Source organism: Protopterus annectens, chromosome 3.part1 (genome assembly GCF_019279795.1).
Source record: "Protopterus annectens isolate FY-2018-M chromosome 3.part1, PAN1.0, whole genome shotgun sequence".
Lineage (NCBI taxonomy): Eukaryota > Metazoa > Chordata > Ceratodontiformes > Protopteridae > Protopterus > Protopterus annectens.
Window position 1 is genome coordinate 1,804,220,223 of NC_056732.1, and position 16,664 is coordinate 1,804,236,886.

Consider the following 16,664-nt stretch of genomic DNA (forward strand, 5'->3'; position numbering starts at 1 on the left):
TCAATCCCATTGGATATAGAAATAGACATGAAATATGTCTTTGCAAGAAGTGTCTGAGAAAGACTGGAATTTTGTTGATTTTATTAAACTTGTGGGTGTAATGTAAAACAAATGCTACCCCATTTTATGTCATTAATGTTTAATACACTATAAGTAAAACCATTCATGTTTTTATTAATAGTTGTATAAAAATAAATGATACAAATTGTGTGTTAGATTGTAAATCAGTTTTGTACAGTGTGCACTCAGCAGTATTTTAAATGTGACACTGGGAAATCCTACCAGTAGCTGCTGCATATATTAAATATATTAAACAAGCAAGTACTTTTTCTTAGTTGTGAGATATGCAGGATTTACACTGGAAGAAGATATGACTGGACAGCAGCAAGCAAAAATTGATATAATGTTGTGATCCTGACCAGCTTTGGTGGAGGATAGCGTGTGAAAGTGAACTGATCATATTATATGTAGAAATAAGATACTAATTTTTCTTGGTTTTACAAGAGTAGATGTCTAGATCAGTGCCCTTGGCTTATGTTATAGACAAATTTAAGTACATAGACTTGAAAATATAATTCAACTGAAAATGAATCTTGTATTTTAAAAATAAAATTAAAAAAACACAAAACATGCAAAATGGAGGTATGTCTTCTCCTTGCCAACTATTAAGCTCTTTCATCTTTTATTTTACAGACTTCTGCAGAAAATACAAATCCACACATTTCAATCATTAAATCCACTAATTTCAATCATTTAAATACTAAGAAGCAGCCTCCTTAAAATCAATTACCAATGAAATTAATTCATTCAATTTGATTTTAAAAGCTATTTGATATTCTAACTTTTATTTATACATGGGGGAGAGTTAACACATAGCTTAATTTGCCATTCCAGTTTCTTATATTCTAATAGGGAATCTGCATCTCCCCATGTAATGTTTCTTCAACAGATTCTAAAACAATGAAAATAAACTTGTTAAAACCTTTAGACATGGCATGTTTACTCAAAGCATAAACAGATACTTTACTCTTAATATTCAAATGCTCACCTATTCTTTCTTTTCATTTCATATTAGTGTTCCCTACATAGAACTCATTGCATGTATCACATAAAGCCAGGTAAACAACTCTTTCCAAATTACATGTGTAACATCCCTCTGGGCAAAACACTCTAGCCATACCATTTAATATAATATTCTTACTATTAGTTGCCTACTACCTGACTCAGTTCTGGGTTACCTAATATGATTTTCCAATCCAAACTGTAATCTTTAACTTTATTAAATCTAACAATGTCTTCACCTTCTTTATTCGCTGTCCTTAAAAATTGGACCATAACTTTGTTTTCTTTTCTGTTTAATTTTGTTATTTTCTTTCCTTGTAAATCATAACACCCCCTCACTAAATGATTTCTACAGTTCTACCTTTTTTGTAGAAAAGCTTCATCACTAATTAACCTGGATTCTCTTACTGCTTGCCCCCTAATTACATTTTTTTCCCAAAAATCTTGGGTGTGTTCTTTCATTATGAAAGCACATATATGTGAACTCTGGCTTCCTATAAATGCTTGAGTTCACAATGTTCTCTATCCCATTAACCTGCAAAAAATACATCTAGAAATTTAACCTGTTTTTTAGACTATTTCGATGTACATTTAAAATGCATTAGACTCTGTCAGATAAATAGCAAATTAAACAAACGTCTTCTCCTTCTGCCTCCCACACCACAAAATATTATTTATAAAACTTTGTAAAAACATTATGTGCTCCTTAACTCTACTATTAATAACCACTTCACTTTCCAACTATGCCATTGCTAAAATAGAAAAAGCAGGTTAATACGTGATTCATGGCTGCTCTTTTTACCTGTCAGAATAATCTATTTTGGAACAATAAATTATTATATTCTAAAATTAAACTTATCAAGGTACAAAACTCTTCTACATCTCTAGTAGTGAAATTAGAAAAATGTATTCAGGTACTGTCTTACCATCTGTATGCCTTTCTTCATCGCAATAGAACTATCTGAAGCAACTACATCTATAGTTGATGAGGAAATCTTAAAAATTCAATAGAAAAAAGGCTCACAAAGTAGAAATGCTTAATTTATTTAAACAAGATAAAAGCTTTCATCATGTACCCTTCTTCAGTTATCAAAGAATCTTTGATAACTGAAGAAGGGTGCATCCCTAAAGTTTTTATCTTGTTTAAATAAATTAAGCATTTCTACTTTTGTGAGCCTTTTTTCTACTGAATTTTGTAACACTGTTCCTGATGGTTTACTACAGTTGGTTCATTTATTTCTACATTTGGAGAAATCTTAAAAATTACCAGCTACAGTTAAAAAATGCATAATATTAAAAACTTATTTAAAAAAAAAACTTCATCCAAAAATACACAAATAAATTCAGTTTTAAAAGCTCTAGATGATACAATGGCTCTAAAAGTGGAATCACATCTGTTTTTATTTATTTTAGGGATGCCAAAAATATCCTACTTAGGGATGTTCTACTCTAAAATAATTATATAAATCTATATCTATGTTGCTTTGATGTTCGCAAATATGTATTTACATAGTGAAAGCGCACACCCAAGTTTTTTGAAAAAAAGGTGTAATTAGAGGACAAGTAATAAGAGCATACAAGTTAAGTAGTGATGATGAAGATTTTCTACAAGAAATGGTAAAAGTTGGAGAAATTATTTAACCAATCTGGTAGTGCCCTGCCATTAATAAACTCTACAACAGAAGTATGAAACTGTTGCAGAAAAAGGTGAAGTCTCAAGACTGGAAAAACTCCCTTATTAGCCTCAACAAAAAGTTGGGATCCCTCATCAAATCCTCTAAAGCCAGCTATGAAGGCAGAATTGTGGCAGACACTAAAAACAATCACAAAGCCTTCTATAGTTATATCAAGAACCTCCATGGCAATACCCAGATTTGCTCTGAGATACTGCACAATGGTACCTCCTATACTCAGCCAACAGATATTGCCAACATACTGGTCGACAGATTCACTGCCAACTTTACCCCTCTCTTCCCCTCTAAAGGACCAATCACAATACCGGAAGAATGCCACGCACCCAGCATTACTGCAGCACAGGTTAAAGCTGCATTGTCCAAGGTCAAGAAGAGAGCTTCCATGGGAGCCAATAATATCCCTGGCTGTGTTCTGCATGAACTACAAAGCAAACTGGCATGACATCTGTGTGTCCTATTCAGTCACAGCCTTACCTCAGGTGTTGTCCTTACTGAATGGTGCACTGCTACAATCATCCCTCTCCATAAAAGGGGAGCGACTACAGACTCTGGGAATTATCACCCCATTAGCCTGACAGTCTGATATGTAAAGCTATGGAGCACATCATCATGGACCTACTTAACAAAGATACAGGAAATCTCCAAACTCTGGACCCCACACAATTTGGCTTTATGCCTGATCAACTTGGTTGACTTCTTTGAGTCAGTCACCAGGGCTGTGGATAAAGGTAAGGCAGTGCATACAGCCTACCTTAATCTGGCCAAGGCCTTTGATACCATTCCTCACTTGGGAATTATTGGTAAACTCACCAAACTAGGCACCAACCCTTATAAAACTAGGTGGGTTGCAAACTGGCTCACAGATAGAACACACAGTGTGAAAATAGCAGATTCCAAGTCAGACTGCCGACCAGTCACGAGTGGAGTCCCACAGGGATTGGTCTTGGGTCATCTCCTGTTCGGCATCTACTTCTCAGAAGTCCAGGCCAACACAAAAGGACTCCGGCTGACCAAGTTCACAGACGACTGCAAGCTGGCAACCATTATTAACTCCCCAATTGATGCAGACATCCTGCAGAAAGGCCTCACTGAGACCAATGACTGGTGTCAAAACCATGGCCTTAAGTTTAACGCCAAAAAATGCGTCGTCATCCCCTTTGGTAAAAACTCAGTTCCCATTAATGACCACATCGATGGGAGCCCACTGAACACTGAAGGCGTTATAAGAGATCTGGGTATGCAGGTTGACAGCAACCTCACCATCAACCACCACATTGCCACTGTGGTCGGAAAGTCCTTCTATGTGGCACATCTCATTACTAAGGGTTTTGCATCCAGGAAGAAAAAGGTCATCATCTCTCTACTCTTCCCTCATTAGACCAATCATCGATTATAATGCCCCATTTGGCATGTACCTCACTAGACACCTGCAACAGCTGGAGATGCCACAGAAGTGCCTCACGAAGAAGATCATAGGCATTAAACATATGTCCTACATAGACAGACTCAAAAGACTCCAGCTATTCTCTGTCTCATATCGCCTACTTAGAGGTGATCCTGCTTGACTTACAAAGCCATGTCTGACCCAGCTCTGTTAGAAATGCTACATCTAAAGAAATCCCAATCCCTCCACACCACATGCTCCAGACACCTCAACCTCATTACCACAATCAACAGAACATACTGGAGGGACAGGCTCCTCACCCAGAGACTGCCCATACTCTGGAATAGACTCCCCATACATGTCAAGCAGAGCACTCGCTAACCCTCTTCAAAAGAAATCTTGATGAATGGATTGGTAATAGAAAGTTCACCCTGGGGATCACTTCAGTGGATCTACTTGATACATGCACTGGGAACTAACATTGGGCGGCACGATCCCAGGGAACTTCTATGGGCTAGGCTTGCAAAGGCTCCAGGGCCATTACCCTAGTACACACCTATGAATCAAAATTAGAAGACTATTGACAAAAGTAAATAGAAAAGACAACAAAGTTATTTCCCAATTGTAGGAACAGAGGCATTGTTAAATTTAAGAAAGGAAAAGACCATACTCCAGCATGTCCAATAAGATAGAGTGCTCATTGTTATTCTTTGAAAGAAGTAATGTGTTTATTGATTTATTTTATTTTTTATTTATTTTTATTTGACATTTGTTGACTGGGAATGTCAAAATGAGCCAAAGCCCTTTTTCAGTGGAGGCCCTGGGAGAAAGGCTCCACAATACTACATAGAAAGTTTACAAAACTAACAGTTTATGAAAACATTAGAAAGAAAAAATATTGTTGAATCCACTTGATTGCAACAAAAATAAAACTGTTAATTGACAATGTACAGAGTCTGCAGACAGCAGGTAAGAAACTATTTGCACATTACTACATATATTGATTTACCACCAAAATTGTGAGTGAAGGTTCAACGACCATAGGATGTTGAAATTTGGTTGGCTGAATCCGTGTTGTCGAACCTTCATTTGTGAGAGTCCTGGTTTAGCGAATGCACTGTGCATTCACACATATGTGGTCGACCTTATGATAAGAGCTTGTGGTACAGTGCGGAGCAGGAAATTTGCCCTTTTCCCCACTGGAGTACGATCTCGGAGTTGGAATATGTAATATGCTGGGGGTGGGGTGGGTGCAGCCCCCCACATCGGGGGGGTGCAGGAAGGCTTACTCCCCACATAATAATTATGTCACATGATGTGCAGTGTCCAAATGCAGTTTACAGATGTCAAGAAAGGTTGAATACACTTAAGGAAGTGCGTTTGTGACATTCTGACCTTTTCAACATTTCATTTTGAACATGTGCATCGATATTTCAGGTAGGAATTTATTTTGAACATCAACTATTTGATAGTATGCCTATATGTAAATATATATATATATATATATATATATATATATATATATATATAGACATATATATATAGACATATATATATATACATACACACACACACACACACACACACACACACACACACACACACACACACACAAAATGAAGGAAGAGAAGGTAAAGATATGAAACTCCAAGTCTGGGAAAAGTCGAGAGGAAAATGAAAACATTAAGTGAGCAGGAGTTAGTGGATAGAGGTAGGAAGAGCAGTAGGAACAAGATGAGAATGTGTAAGGGAGCCACACGTAGAGCAATTTAGAGGTAGTGGTGAGAACAGCAGTAGAGGATGCAGTTACATAGGTCAGAGAGAGAATGGGTTTTTAGGGGTGTTGTTAGGGGAAGGAAATTCAAGCAGGGTTTCTACAGTGACATGTCCAGGTGTTAAGCAGATATTCTTTGCGAGCTTTTTTGAATTTATGTGTCTGAGTTATTTTTCTGATGGCCAAAGGAAGCTTATTTCAATATAGGGCAGGAGTGTAGCTATATATGTTTTGGCCTATGGATCTTTTAGGTTTATAAATGTCTAAGTGTTGTTGGTCAGAGCTCCTGTGGGTTCTAGCCGGAATATAAAGAGAGATGTGAGAGGAGATGTTAGGGCAGGAAAAAGGCTTATAGAGGATGGAATGAATGATAAGTAGTTGAGAAGACAATAGTTGGTGGGGGATCTCTAACCAGTTTAAAGCCTTGAGTGAATGACAGTGATGAGAGTTAAAGGTATGGTTAGCCCCAAACTTGGCTACTTTGTTGTAGATGCCTTTGAGTTTAGCTAGTAGGCAGGTCTGTAAGTTAGTTAGGATTTGTGAGTTATAAAGGAGACTGGGGAAAAGATAGGCACAGGCACGAGATATACAAGAGTCCTTTGTAAGGAACTTATTATTATTATTAATTTCCGTAGAGTAAACCATGCTTTTGGTGGGCTTTCTTTATACAGTGGTAGACATGTAATAAAAATAAATTGAAAAAATCATATAAGATAACCCAGAATTCAGTAAGGTAATAGGCATCTGTCCTATGTTTCAATAAAAAATGGAAATATTAAAGAGATTTATGAAAAATGAAAAAGGTAAAGCAACAACACTCATGGTACTTATTCTTGTTATGAATGCCACAAGTGTAGATTAATTTACAATGTTAAGGCTATTGTATTAAATGGTATGACTAGAATGCTTTGTCAAGAGGGACATTATATATGCAATTTGGAAAGAGTTGTTGTTTACCTGGCTTTATGTTACACCTGCAATGTATTCTAAGTAGGGAAAAGCAATTTCGAATAAAAAAGTCCACAAACAACAAAAAAAACAAAAACAAATGAAGATGGTGCAGCATGGAATTCTATACACTAAAAAAGTTTATTGTGAGTGCTTTTGTTCACTTTACATCAATGGACTTCATCAGACAGACCTAAAATGTCCAAATACATTCTTAAATATCCTATCATTAAATAACGTCACAGAAATATCCCACTTTTAAAGTAACAGTAAATAATTCAAAGCCATTCAGTCCACATCATTGTGTAACATAGCACATTAATACATAAAAATTGAACAATGCATTCATTTAAAAAAATTTAAACTGTCCATTATTCAAATTAAAAATATCACCTTTCCAAAGATTTCAATTTTAAAATACTTTTCACAGAACAGCACCCATTTAGCCTTGGGTAGGCATATGCATTCAACTTCAACTGCCAAAGGAGCTCAGTTTCTTCCAGTTTATGTGCTCATGGGCCACCTCTTATATTTTTACAAACTTGTTCTATTACTAAATAACAAAAATAGTGATTGGGGTCCTCCATGGTATATTTACCCAGTGTATTGATGGTATTTTGATTCCCAATATGATATTGATGTTCATATATACGTTGCCTCAAAGGGCGTTCAGTTTTCCCTGTATAGAAACTTTCACATAATTGGCACTTTGCTAAGTATATCACCCCTTTGATATCACAATTATGCATACCCTATATCTTGTAGGTCCTATTATGTATCTGAAATTCTTTTGTTACCTGAATAAACCTACAATAATGGCACTGGCCACATTTAAACATTTCGATATTATACAAATTAGGTTCCATTTGCTTTTCTAAGAGTCCTTTCAGGTTACATCCTTTTCTAAAAATTGACCTCGGTCTATCACCTAATACAGTTGTAATGGCTGCATCTTCATTGAGTAAAGCTCAATTTTTTATCATAATATCCCTCAAGCTGTCAGCATCACTTGAAAATGGGGTAGCAAAACTCACATTATAACTAACACCCAAATTGTTACTTGGGTTACTATTATGGGTACATATATTGGTTATTTGGTTATATCCATCAGTAGGACCATCCTTATTCAAAATAGGTATAAAATAACCTAATTTTCTTTTTCTATCCACCTCACCTATGAGTTGGTCGATCAAGTCCCTAGGATATCCTATCTTAAGGAACATATTTTTAAGAGTCTCATATTCGACTTGAAATTCACTGTCTAAGAAAATCATCTTAGCAGTTCTAACTAATTGTCCCTTGACTACAGCCCCTTTTTTGATGACATGGATGGCAACTTTCAAAATGTAAAAAGGCATTGGAATATGTTTTTTCCTAAATATCTTTGCTAAATATCTCTTATTTGTTCTTTTGACAGCTGGACATCCAAGAAGGAGATAAAGTCAGTTTCAAACTGAAATGTAAATTATAAAAAAGTTGTTAGACTGCTTATATTAATAACAAATTCCTTTGCTGAGATGTAATCCCCTTTCCAAATGAAAAAAAAATATTGTCCAATTAACAACTGTACCAATATGCTTTATTCCTGAAGTCTACATTTTTAAACAGGAATTCTTTCTCCCAGTGTGCCATCATACAGTTAGAGAAGCTGTCCCCACATGGTGAACCCATTACTACTCCAATTTTTTGAAGAAAAAAATCATTATTAAACCATATGAAATTGTTGGATAAAACAATTTCCAACAATCTCTCAAATCAATTTCTTTATCCTCCGGTCCTTTTCCAAATAGAAAGTCCCCAACCCAACTTATGCCTATGTCCTGGGGGATTACTGTGTATAAATCCTTAACATCTACCATCAGGAAATTAAAGTCCTCCTGATACTCCAGATCATTAATCCCCTGCAAAAAGTTAAAGGGATTACAGCATATCTGAGATTCAGTTTCTAAATATTTTTTTTCATTTTGCTGTCAACCATTTTTGCACATGCATATATAATAGATTTTCTCCCACAAGCGTTCACAATAAACCTTTTTAGTGTATAGAATTCCCTGCTGCACCATCTTCATTTTGGTTTCATGTAGGGAAAAGCAACAGGAAATTAAAAGTAAGAATAGGTGAACTTTTGATGACAAATTAAGCTATATGCTAACTCCCCCAGATATGAATGAAATTTTGAATGTCAAACGTCTTTTAATACTAAATCAAATTAAATTATTTGACTAGAGATACATTTTAAAGGGTTGGGTTCCTACTAGTATTTATATCAGTGAAAATAGACAAAAATGGTAGCGTGATAGCTTCCTCAGAAAGAGAATAATTCATTCAGAATTGTTACTTATTATTTTTTATTTTCATTATTATTATTGTTTTAGACTTGTAACTGGTGTTATTCACTTTTTAAAGCATTGTAACATAATGTTCTATTTATGAACATTTATCCTGGTTATGGCTTTAATTGTAAGCGCATGTTAACTTTATGAATGGGCGTAACTTTTTAAAGCCTGTCTTTGGCGGTTCTTTTGAATTGTCTTTCTGAGGAAGCTGTAGCTCAGTCTACAGCGAAAACGCTTCTTTTCTGTAAAATAAAAATTTGCGTTAAGATTTAGCTGACTATTGCATCCAACTTGCTTTAACTGGTGGTGTTCTTTTTAACTCATTCAGCGAGTACGCAGATTCTACAAAAGAACTTTGTTGGCTTGACAGCTTTTTGGGCTTGCTACCTTTTTGTCTATTTTCGCTTGTTTTTTTGTCTGTTTACATTTATATCAGTGAGGTTTGTGGACTTGTATGCTCTGAAGAAGTCTGTAAAATAAAAGACTAAAACAGTTAAATGGAGGCTTGCATCCTTTTTTCTATATTTTGTGTTTTTTTTCAAACTAGAAAATAAGACAAAACAATGCAGGACACTGGCAATTGTGAGCTTCTTGCATCTGCAAAGTTATTAGCTATTTCCATTAAGAAACACTCTAAGTGAAAGACAGGAAGACTGCAGTTGCATGCAGTTTGCTAGAGGAAATCTATACAATGTGTTCTAAGTGAAAATTACCAGGATAATTTCCTGCACCTGCAAAGTTGTTAATGTTTTTTTTCATTACTGACTGTTTTGATTTGGCGCCAAGCTGTTGGCCGGTGCAAGCATTTAATCTTGAGAGCATTGAGCAAATGCTGCACTTTTTACCTTGGAAACAAGCTATTTGCAGAGGTATGCAATTAATAAAGATATAACATTGGGTTGGGAGGGCAGCTTAATGGTTAAGGTGTTTGCTTTATAAACCCAAGGTGCATGGTTTGAGCCTCACAAGGGATAATTGGCTAGGCTTAAAATGGCTCACAAGGGCACTTAGCTTATTATATAAGGGGATGTAGCACAGTGGTAGAGTGCATGCTTTGTATGTATGAGGTCCTGGGTTCAATCCCCAGCATCTCCATAGCATTTGTCTCCTGGGTGGCCTAATGGTTAAGGTGTTTGCCTTACAAACACAAGGTGTAGGGTTTGAGTCTCACAAGGGATAATTGGCTAAGCTTAAAATGGCTCGCAAGGGCAGTTAGCTTAGTAAGAATCTATGAATCTATGAATCTATGAATCTATGAATCTAAAATTTGAAACTGTTGGAAGTGAATAAGAAGTAGTAGCCTTCTTAGCACCTGTAATACTGTCTTTAATAGAACAGTGTACAATTTAGTTTTATTTCACTGTAACCAGTGCAGTTTTTCTTAGGATTAAAAGCTAATGTTTACTGAAAGCATGAAAGATGTTTTTCACATCTGGGGGGAGATAGGAAAAGAGCAAACAGAAATCAATGTAACTGGGAACACCAGCTGTATCATGCACTTTAGCATTAGTGACCTTAACTTTAAATTAGGTAATGCCTGTGAGTGCAGCTGTCAGTTTGATAGAAATGCTTTTACTCAGAGGGGTAACCCTCTTTTGTTAAAAATGGACACAGTTTTGTGTGTTTGTTCTAAGTTACAGAGGATCAGAGTCGAAATTAAAAGTTATGTCCTCACCATAACTAGGCATCTGCATTGTCCATTTTCATTTTTCCTCAATGCATGGGTTTGGATTCAATCCTCAGATCTGACTCAGCCGCATATTCCAGACTTTGGATCCAGCTCTCAAGCTTCTCCCATTACCCATAATGCACAGACTGAATTTGTTGCCATACAACCCCATGGCTAAGCAGAGACCAGTATAGCTGACAGAAAAAGGAAGGGCTCAAACTTGTAGGTTCAAAATACAATCCTACACGTCTCTCCAGAAAAGATGGATGGGGATGGATGGGAGGGAAGTTGAGGAAGAATGAAAATGGATAACACAGATGCCTAGTTATGGTTAATACATAACTTTTAAATCCAATGCTGCCCATTTCATTCTTCCTCGGTGCATGGGATAGAGTCCTCAACTACACTGATCTTTGATCTCCCTCATGGAAGGATATTCCAGAGTATCACTGAACCAAAGGCAGCTCTGTTTCTAGAAATAATATCCAATTTGTAATGAGTAACAAAGGTATGAGTACTGGACCGTGTAGCTGCAGTGCAAATATCATCAACAGATGTTCTTGGCCAAAAGACAGATAAAGCAGCCATGGATCTAGTTGAATGACCCTTGGGAGGTTTAGGTAAACTCATGTCTTGTTAAGAATAAATCCAAGAAGTACCACCCTGTGCACAAAGTGTTAGTGAGTACAATCAAGAAGTACAGTTCCTGCATTCTTTCTATACCAGCATTTCTAAATACTGGTGCAGAAGGGAGCTTCATGTGTGTTAAGTTGTAAGAAGCTGATATATGCTTGCTACAGTATCAAAAAAGTAGAAGTCTTTTTTTGTTTGTTTTATTTTTTTGCTCTTCAATGAAAAAGTTGGGAGAGGAGTGTAGATCTATCTTGTATTAAGCTGACTGCTGAAATAATTTGTTATACTCTTCAATGGAAGAGCTGGGGGAGTTGCAATTGGTTTGCTATAGCAAAAAGATGAAGTACTTTTTTTTCTCTTTTCACTTAAAAAAAGCCAAAAAATATGCAGCACTATACTGGAGACCAACAGAGGGCAAAAGATAAGCCAGCTATGTCTCTGCCTGTCCTCTTCTTCATAATCCCCATTTCCTTCTCATCTCTGTATAACTCCTCATAGGACTTTCTAAACTCCTCCAACATTCTCCCTAATGTCCTCACTTCCTATTCATTACCATCAATCCTTAATTAAAAAGTTGCTTGTTTGCTGTTGAATCTGCACTTGAGAGCTACTTTTGCTGCCAATTTACATTAAAGAAATTCCAAGATCATCCATTTTGTGGCAGAAAATGTTTACCAGGTCTCTGAGTTGGGAAGCACTCCAGGAAGCTCAACGTGTGGCTGTTCATTGGCTAGAAGGCATAGAAGTCAACTTTTAAGCTTTTAAGCTTTTTTTCTGTACTATAAATTAGGCAAGTTTAGGCAGAGCTGCCCACTGAAAAGCAGCTATTAGCAGTGCCCTGTTGTTGTTGTTGTTTGTCTTTCGGCTTTTCCCGGTAAGGGGTCGGCACAGCGGAACTCCGGTCTGCTAATGATTGGCAGTAGATTTTTACGAAATGCTGAGGTGCCAGCTCGCCGCCCAACCTTCAACGAAGGCACGCCCATTTACACATGCATGTCTTTCGAATGCTACCCAACCGCGGGGAGGACATGCAGACTCCACACAGAAGGCACTCCCAAGCCGAGCCGAGAATCGAATGGGAGAACCTCTTTCTGTGAATTAGTAGAGAATAAAATATTTTCTTACGATTAGGTCCAAAACCTGCTACATAGTGTATCATTTTAAAGATGTGAGCTTAGGGCAGCTAACTTGTGCATCAATTAACACTGTATAACATCTTGCTCTTAACCCCAGAACTACCCTAGGTGACCCCCTCTTAAAAAAAAAAAAAGATCCTTAATCCTAAACAGCCCATCCTATTACAGGTGTCGACAACATGTAAATGCTATTTCAAACTGTCTCTGTGGCCAGCTTGGTAGATATGGGTATCCTAAGGCAAACTAGCAATTCTCTTATGTTCTCAGTTAACCAGTTAATTGTTAAAGAAAATAACACAGTATGTAAGAGATATAAATACACAATTCATTGGAGGCAAAAATCTCACATACAGATGAGGTTGTCTTGAATACCCACACTACATTCCTCACACACATATTGCTTAGCACACACACAGATTGTCTTATGCTGAGGTGCTTAAAAAAAACCTTTCCAAATATCAAAGATTTCCAAAGCCACGTAATGACAACACTAAAGTGCTTGCATGTTGTATCTGGCTAGAGGCAATAAACAACAACAATAATAATAATAATAGTAATAAAAGTTCCTGAGTGAACGAAACTTCTAAACTCATTGTTTGTACTACAATAAAGATTTTAAGCTACAACTGATTCAAGGTGTTCTAGTCCTGCACTGCTGGTTTGTTTCTGGTTATCTGTTGGTTCCACAGTTTTTGTTGAATCTCGGTCTTGTTGTCGAAGTGATACAACTCATGCCTGGGGAAGATTTGTTATTTGAAGAGCTGTGTCCAGAGGAATTCAGTTGTGGTTTGGACTTCTTTAGGTTCACTGTGATCCTCAATTCTAAACACAGTGGAAGCAAGAAGTCTCTGGCTTGACTTAGTAGATTCATTGTAGGGGTGGAGATGAGAATCCCTGCAGTCATGGACAAGCTGCTACTACTGCCATACATTTGGTAAACAACCTGGGGGCTGTGGTGAGACCAAAGAGCAGAGCTCTGAACTGGAAATTGCTGGTTCCCAGCAGGAAGAGAAGGTGCTTTCTGGAACATCTGTCTCTTTTTATATGGTAGTACACATCCTGAAGACCTATTGAGCATATCCAGTCATTCTTCCTCAGCAGAAGAAGAATGAATTGTACTGTGACCATTCAGAATTTTGTCTGCTTCACAAACATGTTCAGGCAGTTTAGGTCCAAGACTGGCCCTAGGTTCTCATTTTTCTTTAGCAATAAAAAGAACCTTGAGTAAATTCCAGATCCTTTCTGATCTGGTGGGACCTCTTGGATGATTCAGTTGCTTAAAAGTTTCTTTATTAGTGAAGTGGCTGCTTCCCTTTGGGAGAGTGGAACATCAGGAAGTCTTTTTGGGGTTAGAGGAAGAGTGTGGATGGGAATGAAATATCCTCTGGTAATCAACCTTTGCACAAATTTGTCTTGAGTGATGGACACCCAGGTCATTGGCTGCAAGGATAAGTGCTCCCCAAATTTCTCCAGAGTGTGACTGTTGGGTAACCATTCAGAAATGCTGTAAAGGCTTCTCCAGGAGAGGTCCTCTGAAGCCTTGATCGTGCAGTCATCTCAGCTTCTGTGCTTCTCGGTGATGTCTGTTATAAGATTTTCCCCCTCTGGCACAGGGCGCTTTTTCTCCAGGAGTGGCAGAAGAAAATCCTTGTGATTTGTGATGCCAAATTCTTTTCCTCCATTCTGACTCCTGGAGAAGATCCACTGAGGGATAGAGAAGTTGACTCCCAAGGCAGATAGGGACTTGTGGTCTTTCTCTCTCCTGGTTATAGTCTCAGTAAGTTAGCATCAAAAAGGATCTATCCATCATATGGGTCATTGATGAAGGACATGTTGAAATGCTCCACAAAGTAGATAGCCACATCCAGGTATGTCTCCTGATGGTTATTCCTGTTTCAGCTGCTCTAGACATACCCTCAGTGGCATTAGAAATAAGGTGCACCAATACATTCAATAAAGACTGAACAGCCACCAACTGTGAATCAATAGACTTTGTCTGATACAGAGATTAGTTTTCTGGGACAGACTTGGTAATCTCCTTAGTGAAGTGTTTCTGGAAAGACAATGATGTGAGCCAAGTAATTTAACACTCTAAATGAAAAAATGGATAAGTCGTAAACATGATTCCCAAATCTGTGCGATGTCTGAGATTGCTTATTTGGCAAATGGACAGAAGAACTTTCCTCTGTACATTATTTCTTAGTAACCACCGCCACTACCATAGAATCTACTGCAAGTCCCCTACTCCAATAGGGCCAGTCTTTAGGAGCCACCAGAAATGTGTCAGATCTGTATGGGATTGGCTCAGCTGTGTCTGGTTCCTTCCAAATCCTCAGTAAGATTAATTCAATCATATCATCAGATGGATGTGTCAGAAACAAAAACATCAAGGAAGACTAATTTGCAGGGAGAAGGGACTTGGGATGACCAATCCCCTTTCTGCCTAAGTTGTTTGAGGATCTCACCAAATGAGATGTTCTGAAGAGGAGAACTGAAGGACCCTTCTTCATCAAAATCAGTAGTGGTGGCAGGAGATTCCTCTGGGGAATCCAAGTGTTTCCTGTGTACCTCCTCTGTGGGTTGTTCAGGGGATAACTTGAAAGCTAAACTGGTGTCTTTTATAAGAACTGTCATGTGGTTCCTTAAAACTGGTTCTCCTGACGGGACAAGCTGAGCAGACTCTAAACCCTGGGAGATCCTATGAGGAAGGAATATATCCAACTTCAATGAGGTAGACCTCTCTTTCAGTTGAGAAAATCCTCACTTGAAAGTCTTGAATGCAGAGTCTGAGATGGATCTGAGGAGCTAGCCCATCTGGTTAGGCTCCATGGTCATTGCCAGAACTGAGCTGTCAAGCACAGAGGCTCATAAAAAGCAAAGTGCACAAAGATCTCAGATATGAACCTAACCTATCTGAGCTGATACTGACTGCATGGCTCAGAGATTCAAATGAATAAGACAAAGTCAGAGATAACCTCATCAGAGAACTTGTTGGAGTAGAGCAGGAATGAACATTTGGCTCTGAAGCAGATCTACCCCAGGTGAGAAGAGGATCTAGGTGCAAAATTCAAGGGGACAGATGAGTCAAGGAGATACTAAAGGATGAGGGGAAGAAACAACATCCCCCGGTTCCGATGGAGGTCTGAGCCAGGAGGACCTCCAACTGGATCTAGGTCCAGAGAAACTTTATCATCGTCTTGTTAAAGTCAGTTCTGTAAGACGTATGGAAGACCTAACTGACTTAAAGGATGACGCAGAAGAAGGTGGTCTGGAGAAGCAATGTGTCTTTTCTCAAAGGATCAGAGAGAGGAGCCGAGGTAAAAAAGGCTTTGGTTAAAACTTTGGAGATGTATGGGATCCAAGGACTGTTGAATCAGTGAGGAATGTTGGCTCTCAAGGTTTTAAAAGGTTTGATGCTGAAGCCAAAGTAGATAATACTGGGTAGAAGGACCTCTTTTTTGTTGATTTATGTTTGTCTTTATCGGAATCCCTTTTTTCTTTTGTCTTGTCTGATGGCTTCTTCACTACAGAATGGAAAGAATCAGAAGAAGAAACTGTAGCCTTTCATGAAGGAGAACTTTTTAGAAGAGGAAGGTTGAAGCAGCCCCTTCAAAATCAACTTATCTCTCCTCTAAACAATGGCCCATTGACCAGAAGCCTCACAAATGGTGCATGCAGTGTCCAAGTGCAATAGGTCCAGACACTACACACTTATCTGTGCATCCAAATTAGTCAAGGTGAACATTTCTCAAAGCCCTGACATTTATCCTCTTAACAGAAAAGAGGAATGGGAAAAAAAAACTATATATATATATATATATATATACACACACATATACATATTTTTTATAGAAAAGAGAGGGTAAGGGGCTTTACCTGAATGGACAGAGAAATATTACATTTTATATAGTCCCAGCAGTTATTCAGGGGAGGTATGCAGAGAAAAAGAATATAAGAGGAAAAAAAGAAAGTTAGCTGTACTTACCCAAGAATAAAATGAACATCAATCCTGAGCACACAAAATCTAT

The 16,664-nt window shown here is 37.7% G+C and overlaps 1 protein-coding gene and 1 non-coding gene across 2 annotated transcripts in view; one reads left to right on the plus strand and one right to left on the minus strand.

Moving 5' to 3' along the window:
• LOC122797873 overlaps positions 1 to 16,664 on the minus strand; it is a 798,176-nt gene that overhangs the window by 394,225 nt on the left and 387,287 nt on the right. The window lies entirely within an intron of this gene.
• On the plus strand, positions 10,222 to 10,293 carry TRNAT-UGU. Its single transcript has one exon. It is a non-coding gene; the product is annotated as a tRNA-Thr (tRNA).